The sequence below is a fragment of the Leopardus geoffroyi genome, chromosome A1 (assembly GCF_018350155.1).
Source record: "Leopardus geoffroyi isolate Oge1 chromosome A1, O.geoffroyi_Oge1_pat1.0, whole genome shotgun sequence".
NCBI lineage: Eukaryota > Metazoa > Chordata > Mammalia > Carnivora > Felidae > Leopardus > Leopardus geoffroyi.
The window spans coordinates 125,924,725-125,937,463 of record NC_059326.1 but is presented as its reverse complement, the minus strand read 5'-3'; positions in this window follow the sequence as shown (position 1 = coordinate 125,937,463).

The following is a 12,739-nucleotide window of genomic DNA, read 5'->3' as shown; positions in this document are numbered from 1 at the left end:
CACAGCAACAGAAGAATAGGAATTTTTCCCTACACACAAGATGTCCAAATGTTACAGATTCTCCTTATCAGGCAGCACAACATTTTAATGTCTTTTTCTTCTTATCTTTTTTGAAGTATGGGATAGCCACATGATTCTTTTAACAGAGAAAAGACCATCATGAATAGAAAACAACAACAACAACAACATTGCTGGACATCATTTGTTTGTATAGCCAAAGTTTCATTTCAGTGAGAAAGATGCTCCTAAAATACAGTCAATGATAGCTTTTAAACCTACCCTTGGCTGTTTGGAAGCAAAATTCTAATGAATTATTTAAGAATCTTTCTGTTTTCACATCCTTGGGAATAGAATGTGATTTACTTCAGTTAAAAAAAAAGAAAACGTAAGTTTGAAACATTTGCCCCACAGGGTGCTGATAAAGTCATGGTGAAGACAATGTGGGTAATTTGGAAACAAGGTGGTTAGATCTGGTCGGTTTTGATTGCACTCACCAGATCCAAAACCTGCTTTTGCAATATAACTGCTATGGGCCTCTACAAGTGTAGAGACTGGTTTTTGTCACCTCCATTGGCAAGACTGAAGTGTACCATAATAATCAATAAAAATTTAGCATATTTTAAAGCCTAAATTAGGGAATGAAACAATCCCCTAAAATAGGTAAAGTCAAAAACATGAGTGAAATTGATTTTTGTGGCAACCGCAACAACAAATCCCTCTAAGTATTGTTTCTACACATCAGAATGTTCAGGTTCTCTTAAGCCTCCACTGTAAGCCTCTCTACAATACTGTGTAGTTCTTCATTTGTGCTGGTAACAAGTCTTGTAATCGCTTGTTAAATGTCTATGCTCCCTACTAGAACACGCACTCTGCTTTGTGTGAGAATTCAGTCCTGTGCACCCGCACTTCTGGGATACCTGATACACTGTAATACTTACCATATATTTGTGGATTGCTTTCATTGTTAATATATGACTATAACACAATGATTTCTAGGAATGATACCACTAACAGAAAGGCCCCAAAGAATATGATTAAACTCTTTATATTAGATTGTAGTTTTTATATTCAGCGACCATAAGACTAGAAATAAAAAGAGAAGAGGTTATAGTAAAAATATTTAGTGGAAAAAGAAACTAAAAATAAAAGTTACAGAAAACTCCTCAGTCTTTTAATGGGTATATCTCATCCATTCCTCCCATCAACCCTTGGAGGGAAATACTGAAGAGAAAGGGCAAAGGGATTTTAAGAAGCAAGGGCAGTCTTATTCTAATCTGTGTGACACAGACAACAAACATATTCAACACGCTTCATTTAAGGGGGAAGAAAGGGTTATTTTATGTCTGACAAAATGTATTCTTGAAGGGGAAGAATAGTCTGGGATTGAGATATGGAACAAGGAGGGAATAGTAGGCTTACTTCCAAGCGATGGGAAACATGGAGTAGCATGTGCAAGAGAAGACGACTGTACTAGATTCTTACTTCAGTACGAGACAGCCTGGCTCCATCCAGGAAAGCTGTGGGAATCTACACCATAATTTGGGAGACCAATGGTTGAAGCTTTCACCAAATCTCAGTAGTCAGCAATTCTAATTTCAAAGTGAATAAAGACCTGTTAAAATATGAACATATATACAAACGTACATCCTGGTGCTCTTTGAAGGCAGACCTCTCCTAGGAAAGATGCTTCCATAGATAACTCCAGATCAGAACTCTTGTGCTCAGACCCTTGAAAAGACTTTATGGCTCCCAGAACAAAAGACCCAGCCTGGCCAGGATATACAAGGCTCCACAGGAGTGACCCCCAGTTGCCTCTCTGCCTCACCGTCTTCCACTTTCTCTACTCGGTGCACTGCAGTCACAACTCATCTCCTCACCAGTCTCAGAACTTTCTCCATAGATCATATGTCTTTATCTATATACCCACTTGGCTAACCCCTCATTTCCTGTAGGTCTCTTCCTTGGCAACTCTATTTTTTTTTTATTAAATATATTTTATTGTCAAATTAGTTTCCATACAACACCCAGTGCTGCACCTTGGCAACTCTAAAATCACACACACTCACCCAGCCTACTCCCTCTGACCCCAACACTTCATAATCTCCTACCCTGCTATAGGGTTTGCTCCTTAGTGCTCCTCACTAATGTGAGAATTGCTTATTTATCTTTTTAAAAATTTTTAACGTTTATTTATTATTGAGAAACAGAGAGAGAAAAAAGCATGAGGAGGAGACAGAATCTGAAGCACGCTTCAGGCTCTGAGCTGCAAGCACAGAGCCCGACACGGGGCTCCAACCCACAAACCGCGAGATCATGACTTGAGCCCAAGTCAGATGCTTAACCGACTGAGCCACCCAGGCAACGCTAGAATTTATTTACCTTGATTATTGTCTCTCCCCCTTACTGTAATGTAAGTTCTATCAAGGCTGACGTTTTTATCAATCCAAAGGGGCTCAAACATTCTGCTTGAGTGGGTGGTTGGAGCACAGAGGGACTTGTCATGTCTCCTTTTCAAAGCCCAGAGAAGCACATGCAGAGGCTGAATTACATCTTTGTGCCCCTTGAGGTTGCAAGAGGCAGGAAGCAATCTTCCCAGATTCTGAGATTGCATGTTTGAAGACAGAAGCTGATGCTTCCGGGACAAATGAGAGGGAGCTTGAGAGGTGTGTTCTTTGCAGAAAATTCCTTTGTGCAATTTGCTTGTTCAACGCAGATTCAAGCTTTCTAGGAGAACTCAATGATTCTGTCTGATTGAATTCATTTTCACAGACTCCATGTGTGCCCAGAGAAAGCCACGACGCTTCTTTCCAGTCCACACCTGCTTCTCACTGCTTCTCACGAATGGCCGCCACAAGCCCTGGGGGCAGGATGGGGTGGGACCTACATGCAACATCTCAGGTGCATCTTTAGAGAATGAAAGAGGTATGGTAAGACTGTTGCAATCATGAGGATGCCTCTCCTGGCAAGGAGGGAAAATGGCCACAGCCCAGAATGCCTGCCAAGAATGAGAGAAACTCTAAGGGCATTCATGTTTGCAGGGATGACTCTTCTTTCAGACAAACCTCAAAAACATAATGCTGTATTTATCTTTGAAAGCATACATTTAGACATCTTTATTACCAGCTTGCCTCTTTTGAGAGTTTCTGGTGAGTAACAGGAACCCAGAGTGACAGAACATTAATATTAATTATCAGCCATTTTCTTACTAATGGATTTCTTTATAGCAGCTTTGGTTTATTTTTTAAAAATGTGATATTTATACTAAGACCAAAAAGATGTATAAAAGATAGCCAGGAAGGCTGGTGGGGAAGAGTATTTCAGATAGAAGAAACACCATACAACAAGATCAGCTGTCTCCAAATTCATGACATATAGTAGCCTTTAAGAATTGGCAATGAGCCCAGGGCGCCCGAGTGGCTCAGTCGGTTAAGTGTCGGACTCTTGATTTCAGCTCAGATCATGATCTCAGGGTTTGTGAGTTCCAGTGCTGCACTGGGGCCTGTGCTGACAGTGCAGAGGTTGCTTAAGATTCTCTTTCTCTCCCTCTTTCTCTGCCCCTCCCCTGCTCCTACTCTCTCTCTCTCTCTCTCAAAAGCAATAAATAAATTAGCAATAAGAAATTCAAATTCCCAGAAATTCGTGGAAATTCTCAAATCCTAAGTACATTTTTAAAATAACAGTGAGTGACCACAGTGCTAAGTAGTGAACAATAAGCAGTGAACCATTTTTCAGTGGTGGAGTTACAACTAGAAGTTTCAAAGGCATTCTTCAACTTCATTCTCATAAAGTCGAACAATCTTTGAAGCTTTATACAATAGGGCTTAATAAATTTTTCAAAGAATGCCTTTAAGACATTAGGTTTTCCTGTTTAGAAACAAAACCAAAGAGAAAAAAAGAGAGACTTTCCAAAGAAATCAATACTACAACTATCAAACTATCACTAAAATTTAGGTTTTGGGGCACCTGGGAGGCTCAGTCAGTTAAGCATCTGACTGCAGCTCAGGTCACAAACTCAAGGTTTGTGGGTTTGAGCCCTGCCTTGGGCTCTGTGTTTACAGCACAGAGCCTGGAGCCCGGAGTCTGCTTCAGTTTCTGTGTCTCCCTCTCTCTCTGCCCCTCCCCAACTTGTGTGTGCACGCGTGATCTCTCTCTCTCTCTCTCTCTCTCTCTCTCTCTCAAAAATAACTAAACACTAACAAAAAAAAATTTTTAAGAATTTATGTTTCAACTGGCTGCTATTTGTAAACTCACTTTATACTTCTCTCTCAAAACAACTTGGAGATCCATAAGTGGCTCGGCACTGAGGTAAAAGGATCAAAATGCCAGAAGAGCATGAGATAAAAATGACCTGAAATCTAGAATTTTATTTCCATAGGTATAGTATTTGAAATCATAAAATAGTTTACCAACTGCTAAAGAGGGATTTCCCTCTTTTAGCTTCAGACACCATTAGTGCTTAGAAGGACACTAAATGGCTATCTTATTCATCTACTCAGACAGTATCCCAGATAAATAGAAATATGCCCTACTTTCAAATACTTTTATACAGATTCAACAGTCTGTCTCAGGAAATGATTCCAGTTAACAGCCCTTGTTGTGAAGAACTATGGTATTTAGATTAAGTAATATATATGTCATTAAAATTGTAGTCTCATCCATTCCATCTATTTGGGCAGGGAGGTCAGTGACATATGAAAGTCCACATATTTGATAATGGGTTTGGGCTTTGGGGTTGCACAATACTGAGAGGCCACCAGGGACCTGGCCCCAGCAGCTTCACTCCAGGTGAATGAGCTCAGATCTTAGCCCACCAGGAGACACCTCAGTCCTGACCACGCAGTGCTAGGGAGGAAGGTCTTTCCTGACATCTGCTAGCCTGGAGATTGCAGGTAATGCGTGCCAAATGGGAATGGAAATATCAGCAGACATTTCTTAGACTCCAAAAGAAGAGAATCAACAACATTACCCGGTTCCCTTTCCCTTATCCCTAAAGTTCTTAGGGGTGTTAGGAGAAGAGAAGATTCAGGTAATGAGGTAAAGCTTCGAAGGTGATTTGTACAAGTATGGGTACATGCGTACATGTGTGCATGTACTTATCTAAGTATGTGTATTTGTAGTTCCGTATAGGTGTGTATTCCCATCCTTCTGTTTGTGTGAACATTTGCATATATCCTGTATCTGAGTAATTATATGTGCATTTGCATATGTGCTTGTGTTCATGTATATGTACGTATAAATGGTTATATGTGTACCTGAGTTTATATGTGTGTGTTTGTGTGTGTACATATGCACATGTATGCATGTGTGGCAGAGAAACCAAAGACAGGGGATCTGGAAACAGCACTAATGACCAAACTAAGTGAAGGGAAGACAGAGTGACACAGGCTTACAGATTCCAATTCTAAGAAAAAAGGTTGTAAAATTCCAAAGGATATTTGGAGGAAACCATGCAAGGACTATTTCTCTAAGGTAAAGAACTATTGTTCACTTCCCTTGAACAAAGCAATATAGCCTCTGCCTTCATAACAGTTAATGTCCCTGTCTTGTGACATTAGGACCCCACCTGCTTAGACCCTCTAGCTCCATGATTAGGATGGGATGGATCTGAACTGAGAGAACTCATTGCCAAGTCAAGAACTCAAAGAGTTTCATAAAATTCTTTCCTCCACAATTTTGAGGAATAAGCATATGATTAGTTGTACTTTTCCAAAATTATAGGATAAGAAAGGAGACACAGACAGCCAAAGATGTCTCACAGATTTACAATTATATTTTCTCTTCAAGAGAAGTAATAATAAAATAATGCACTGGCCAAAAACATTTTGGCTTTATGTTGAAATTTTATTTTTTGAAGGCAAACATATTTTGGAACTGAGAGACACTAAGCTGTGTGACAATACTATAAATAATTGCAGCTTAATGTTGATAATAATATTACTATTGACGTTCAAACTACTTCATGAAGGTACATGCTAACATGATAATAGTTATTGAGCATCTACCATGTACTGAGAAAGCCAAGCATAAAACACAGTCCCTGCCCTTAGGGAGACACAGCTCAGAAGAGTCCACAGACCAGTAAACAGATAACTACTGTGTAAGGAGCTGAAGAAGCTGTCTGCCGTGGAAAGTGCAGGGGAGCATGAAACAGGAAGTGAGGAGGACAGCTTGGGAGGACTACTGAAGGTATTCCACCCGTGAGGGGTTATTCCACCTGCATCTTTCTTGAAGGATGAATAAGAAACTTCACAGGCAAATGGAATGGAGACTTCTGTATATGTATATATCACCCAACATACGTATGTGTATAAAATTGGAATAGTACTGTATATATTACATATAGAAGATTAGTATTTATGATATATAATACCAATTGTACATACATTATAAATTACATATATATATATATATATATATATATATATATATCCATTAATTCTGTATAATACGAGTCTACCTTCCTTTCAATTATAGATATTTCTATGTTGTTGCTCCTTAGGGCTTTTATATTATTCACCACATCTACCCCTATTCCAAACCGAGGAGAAAAAGATAATAACATAATTAATTAATTTCCTTAGTGACGAGAGTATTATATACAAAAATTATTGGCAGGAAAAATAAACTTTTGTGGCTTTTAAGTTGGGACACCTCAGAGTTAATGCTAAGCCAGCCCCTGCATTTATTTGAAAACCTGCCAAAAATTCTTAAACTTTTTGTGAGAATTCAGCTGAACTATTTGTCATTTCTGAGTTCCTAAATTGATCCACATTATAGAAAGGGAAAATGTTCTTGCCCAATTTTTTGAACTACCTGCTATTAAACTGAACTGCAGTCTTGGGGGATTTGAGAGCCACTCCAAGCTGGCAATAAGCAACACCCTGGTTAAGGAGAACTGCAAGAAAATGCAACTCACACATCTGTAGAGAAACACAGGGTTGTGATTAAGAGCAGGGTATCCCATCAGCTACATCACATACAGCTCCAATGAGTTTGGGGCATGTGCAGAGGGTCAGGAAGCAGCAAGACTGGATTCATTTCACCAGAAATGGGGGAAATAGGACATTTGGTGCCATCCACCTCACACATTTTCATTCAGCCTCTGCAGTTGAAATGTAGTATGTTTCACAGTTGGAAGGAAAGAAAAGCTATGCCAGTGACAAAACTGGAACATTGAGGGGAAATTAATAACACTATGCACTTCAGGTTTCCTGGGAGGGTGTGCCATACATATTAAGTAATCATGACATGATTTAACAACAATAGCCTGGCTTGGCTCAAGCTGATCATTTAAAGCTCCAGGTACTGTAAGGAGGAATCGCTTTGATAGAGAGACTGTAAAGACTTTTGGGGAGAGGGGAGATGAAGAGAAACACTCTTGCAGAGAACTAGGCCTAAAATCAGAAGAGCTCATGAAGAACGACTCTCCTGTGCACTTAGAGGGCACTCATGGGAATTGTGAATGGCATTTTACAGCAGGGAATTTTTACACAGCTGCAGTCACATCAGAGCTAGAGTTGCACTGGAATCAAGGGGCTTCGAAAGCACTGGAGTAGGTGATGCTGTTTAGAAAAATCTGGACATTTAGCAAATACACATTAAAAGCCTGCGGATTCTGCCAGGCAGTGTGGTCGTTCCCCAAACAAGCTTAAATGTGAGGCACACCTAGATTTTCCTTTCTGGCTCTGCCAGAAACCTGGGAACCTGAGCCAGTTACCTCATTTCGTAGAACCTCAGTTTGCTCATCTGTCAGATAACTGCACTAGTCTCACAGGGAAGTTAGGACAATTAAATTGGGTAGCATATATAAAGAATCTAGTCTAGTGGTTTGCAGATGGCAGTGAATAAAAGTCAAGCTAGACAAGCAGCAGGACACTTCCTTTTTGTGGTGTTTGTACCATTTTACTCCCAAGGTGATAGCACAAGTGTAAGTACTATTAATCATAGTAAGAGTATTAAGTCATAGTATTAGTATCTAACAATCATATTAAATACTTGCCTATCATATTGAGTACTGACCATATTAAAGTATTTTAGGGGAGCCTCAGTGGCTCAGTCAGTTGAGTGTCCAACTTTGGCTAAGGTCATGATCTCACAGTTCATGAGTTCGAGCCCCGCGTCAAGCTCTGTGCTGACAGCTCAGAGCCTGAAGCCTGCTTCAGATTCTGTGTCTTCCTCTCTCTCTTTCCCTCCCCAACTCATGCTCTGTCTCTCTTTCTCAAAAATAAATAAACACTTAAAAATTTTTTTAAAAAGATATTGTAGGGGCGCCTGTGTGGCGTAGTCGGTTAAGCGTCTGACTTCAGCCAGGTCATGATCTCGCGGTCCGTGAGTTCGAGCCCCGCGTCGGGCTCTGGGCTGATGGCTCAGAGCCTGGAGCCTGTTTCCGATTCTGTGTCTCCCTCTCTCTCTGCCCCTCCCCCGTTCATGCTCTGTCTCTCTCTGTGCCAAAAATAAATAAACGTTGAAAAAAAAAAAGATATTGTAGTCTTAGCTTTCTATAAATTATTCCTTTTAATATTCATATAATCTCAAATAACTTAAGATGCTATTTTTCCTTCATTTATACAGATGATCAGACTTGGAGAGATGAAGGACTTATTTGAAGTCACACAGAGCTCATAAAATTCTGAGCTCAAATTTAAACCCAGGTCTGTCTTACTCTTAAACTCAGAACTTTCATAGTTGATTCCAAACATTAGATAAACGTAGCTGGGATTAGTATAGCTTCAGACCAAGGGAGGTCAGAAAGGCAGGACCAAAGAGACAACATTTGAACAGACTCTTAAAAGATGGAGATCTTTTTTCAAGATGGGGAAGTGTCTCCCAGGCAGACAGAACTGTCTAAACATCTAACAACAGCCTGAAAGTATTTAGCATGTTCCATGTGTGAAGCTCTGGGCCTGTCAGGGGGAGCTGAAGCAGGGCCTTCAAAAGAGGTGCCACAGCAACCACCATAGTAACACAGGATACTGAATGTAACTCTTTGTTGCTTTGGAATTTTAGCAGACACGCCACGGTCAAGAACAAAATGGTAGGCACCACTTATCTACAAAGTCTAAAGTAAGGTGCTAAATCATCTCAACAAGATTAGAAGAGGACCACCCCCAAGCTGGTGCTGCCAGAATTAGGTGATCATCCCCTCTAACCATGTAAAAAGTTAAAGTTGAAAAACATCAAAACAGAAATTTCTTTGGAAAAAAATTGTTGAGTATTTTACTTCTCCTTGGAAGATGGTAGAAAACAGCTGCAGCCTCACTTCAAACCTAGTAAAACAGGGTGAAAGAGACTAATGGGAAAGCTTGACATGTGTCTTCAGGAATCTGGGGGACACAGGGACTAGTGTCTGATGGATGTTGGGAAAATTCAAAGGAGAAAGACTAGAGAGGAAAAAAAAGGAGAGAAAAAGACTTTGTTCTTTCATAACAAAGAAAAAGAGAACTGTGTGGGAAGGGAGATGTTTTTCCACCCATGACATAGCAAAGGGGCTTTTAATTCCCTGTTTCTAGAAGTAGATCCTGTGGGGAAAATAAAGCCTCTCTGACCCAACCCAAAACAGACCCTCCTCAAGGAGAACATATAGGGCTACAAAGTGTCCCCAACAGTGAGGTGGCCCTTGAGAAGTCCACGGGATGAGGTAGTTTTAAGTGACAAGCAGGTGAGTTACTACTCATAACATTCACTGAAGTCTGAGATCTTCAGCAGAGAGGGATTCTAAGGATCCCACAAAAACATCCCCCAAGAGAAAGAGCCAACAGTAGTGAGTCCATCATCCAGAGGGCAGAAACGCAGAGGGCAATTGCAGCAACCTCCCTCAGCTCTCCCTACTAGTTTATTGTTCTTTCTGATACCTCCAGGGCCAAGACCTATTTTTAAACTGAACTGAAGTTTTTAATTATTGAATGTAACTGGAATCTTTTTAGTAAGAGTGTCTTGGAAAGCTCTTCCATCCAGTCATGGGGAACAATGGTTTTAACATCGTCAACAATGAGGAGCAATGAGAAAGCACAAAGTTGCTTTCAGGCTTGTCTCCTACTGATACCAACTAACAAAATAAAAACCAACCAGAATTGTAGTAGCAATTAGAATAACAACAATAATAAGTCCATGCAAATTCTTCACCTACCACATATTCTTCCTCATCCTTTTGTCCAGTCTCTTCACCAACTCATGTGGGCTTTGGGTTTCATTTTTGTCCTTAGTCTCTCTCTTCTTGTTAGGTGTTAGAATCTGCTGAGCCACATAGATTTTTCTCTTTTATCACCACTCAGACTAGGTTGTTTCTGCTAAATCCATACTAATGTTTGAATGGCAGGAAGGAGAAAGTGTTTTTAGGTGAGGGGCTAATCCATGAAATTGGAAAACTAGACCGGGTCTTTATTTTGAAGGGACACACCTGTCATGCTAATAAGTTCATACTTTTCCCCCCTCTTTTCCAGATACAGGGAGATATCGAAGGATTTTAATCTGAGTGGTGACATATTCTATTTTGGGGTTTTCATCTTTAATTATTTTTGGCAGGAAGTGTGGGGAATAGATTGAACAAGGAAGAAACTAGAGATAGGGAAATCAATTAAGAGGTAACCCTGAGATAAATAACCTATAAAGTTAGTGGAAGAAAAATTAAAATTCTCCAATGACCGATCTAAAGGCAGGTACTGAAGTGCAGTAAGCATGGAAACACTGAAAGATCAGACTAATAAATCAAGCTGGATAATCATCTGAAAATAAAGACTTTGATGGCAAATGCAAACTGTGCATTGATTGAAAAATTAGGACTATGGACCTTCTAACTATCACAAATTTTATTTTCATGCATTATCCTGGAGTCTTGGATTGTAAATTTCAAGGAGATTTTCTGTCTCATGGACTTAATTGTATGGATCTTCTTGCAAGGTTAAGAAAGGGAAAATAGCTTCCTGTCTCCTAAACATCTGCCGTCCTTAGACAAAAAGGAAATTGTCTTCCCCTCTCTCCCTTCAAGCACATCTTACATTTAAATGACAAATCCATTTTTTATAAGTAGGTTTTTTATTATTATTAAGCAAAATGGTATTTGTATTTCACTTCTAGTCCCATCTGGAATGAGTCTTCTATTTTACATTAGCTTTAACTTTGGTCTTATTATTTTCACAAACATTTTTAAAACTTCTTTGAAAATAACATTAAATGCTTTGGGGCATTAGCCAAATTCAATTCCCTGAGAAACATCAAAAGAAAAGCTGGCGTTACTGAGAACAATTTTCCATTGTAATATACCAAAGTAACAATGAAATTTTTGTTAGAGAAAAGGCATGATAATATTCAGTGCCAATTTACATACCCTATTTCTCCTGTAATTAATGTGCCACACATTCCTGCCTCTGTCCTTAAGAGCCATCTGGTCACACACTTGACCCCTTTTCACCTTGTTTCTCTAGTCACAAATACAGGATAATTCAGCCTACACCTATTTTATTTTGGACATCCTCTATCTTTTTATCCTTTTTTAAAAAATTATTTACTGTTTATTTATTTTTGAAAGAAACAGGGACAGAGCATGAGTGTGGGAGGAACAGAGAGAGGGAAATACAGAATCCGAAGCAGGCTCCAGATTCCGATCTGTCAGCACAGAGCCCGATGCAGGGTTTGAACCCACAAACTGCGAGATCATGACCCCAGCCAAAGTTGGATGCTTAACAGACTGAGCCACCCAGGTGCCCCAATCCTTTTTAAATCTTCATATTTATTATCAGTTTTTATTAGGATGATTCCCTTGTAAATACAGGGAATAATTCAAATAGTAATACAAATAGCAGCCATTTATGGAAAGCCTCCCATATGCCAGGTATCACAGTCAGGATTTTCTTACATTATGTCCATTTATTTGCACAAGTCCAGGATAGAGAAATACTATTTCCATTCTACAAATGATAAAACAAACTCAAAGAGGTTAAGTGATCTGTCTGAAGTCATACAACTGATGAATGAGTTTGAAAAACCAGAAAACCTTCTGATAGTTAAGAACAGAAATCAGCGGGGGAAAGAGGGGCACCAGGTAACATAGGCACTGGGATTCCACTCAGGAATCTTGGGAGGAAGTGATGTTTACCTGCTACCTTCCAGCTTTGAAATTATAAAACACTAATTAGCTCTAGATGAAAAGCTTTTGACTGGGCCTTGGAAACACTAAATCCCCTTCCTGACACTGACTCATGTTGTGTCCTATGCTAGTCACATAACCTTGTTGAACCTCATTTTCTTCACTTGCAAAATGGAAATAATAATATGTATGGCACAGAGGTGGTGTGGAGTTTAATTAGCGTTTCTAAGGTACTTTGAGATGATCAGATGAAAGGTGTACTTTTACAACATTAATTATTATTTTTATTGTACATAATCATTTGAAAATACAAGAAGCTCCTGGATGTTATTTTGCCATAACATATATTATAACCCAAGACTCTTTCTGAAATCTGTGCTCTTATGGTTAATATGAACTGCTCATTCATAGATAATTCCCAAAGAAATCAACTTGGGAACAATATGCAAAATAGGGTAACTAACAGAAATAAGGAAAAGTATATCAGGTAAGTATTGGTTTGACCAATTAGAGCAGACACACCTAACTGTTGAAATCAACACAACAGTCATAGCGATAACTGAAGGAAACAAAGATATAGCTTGATTGCAAAACAATATAATGGTGCCTCTATTTGAAGTGTGCTTTTATTGTTAGGAACCCAAAGCAATTTACCAA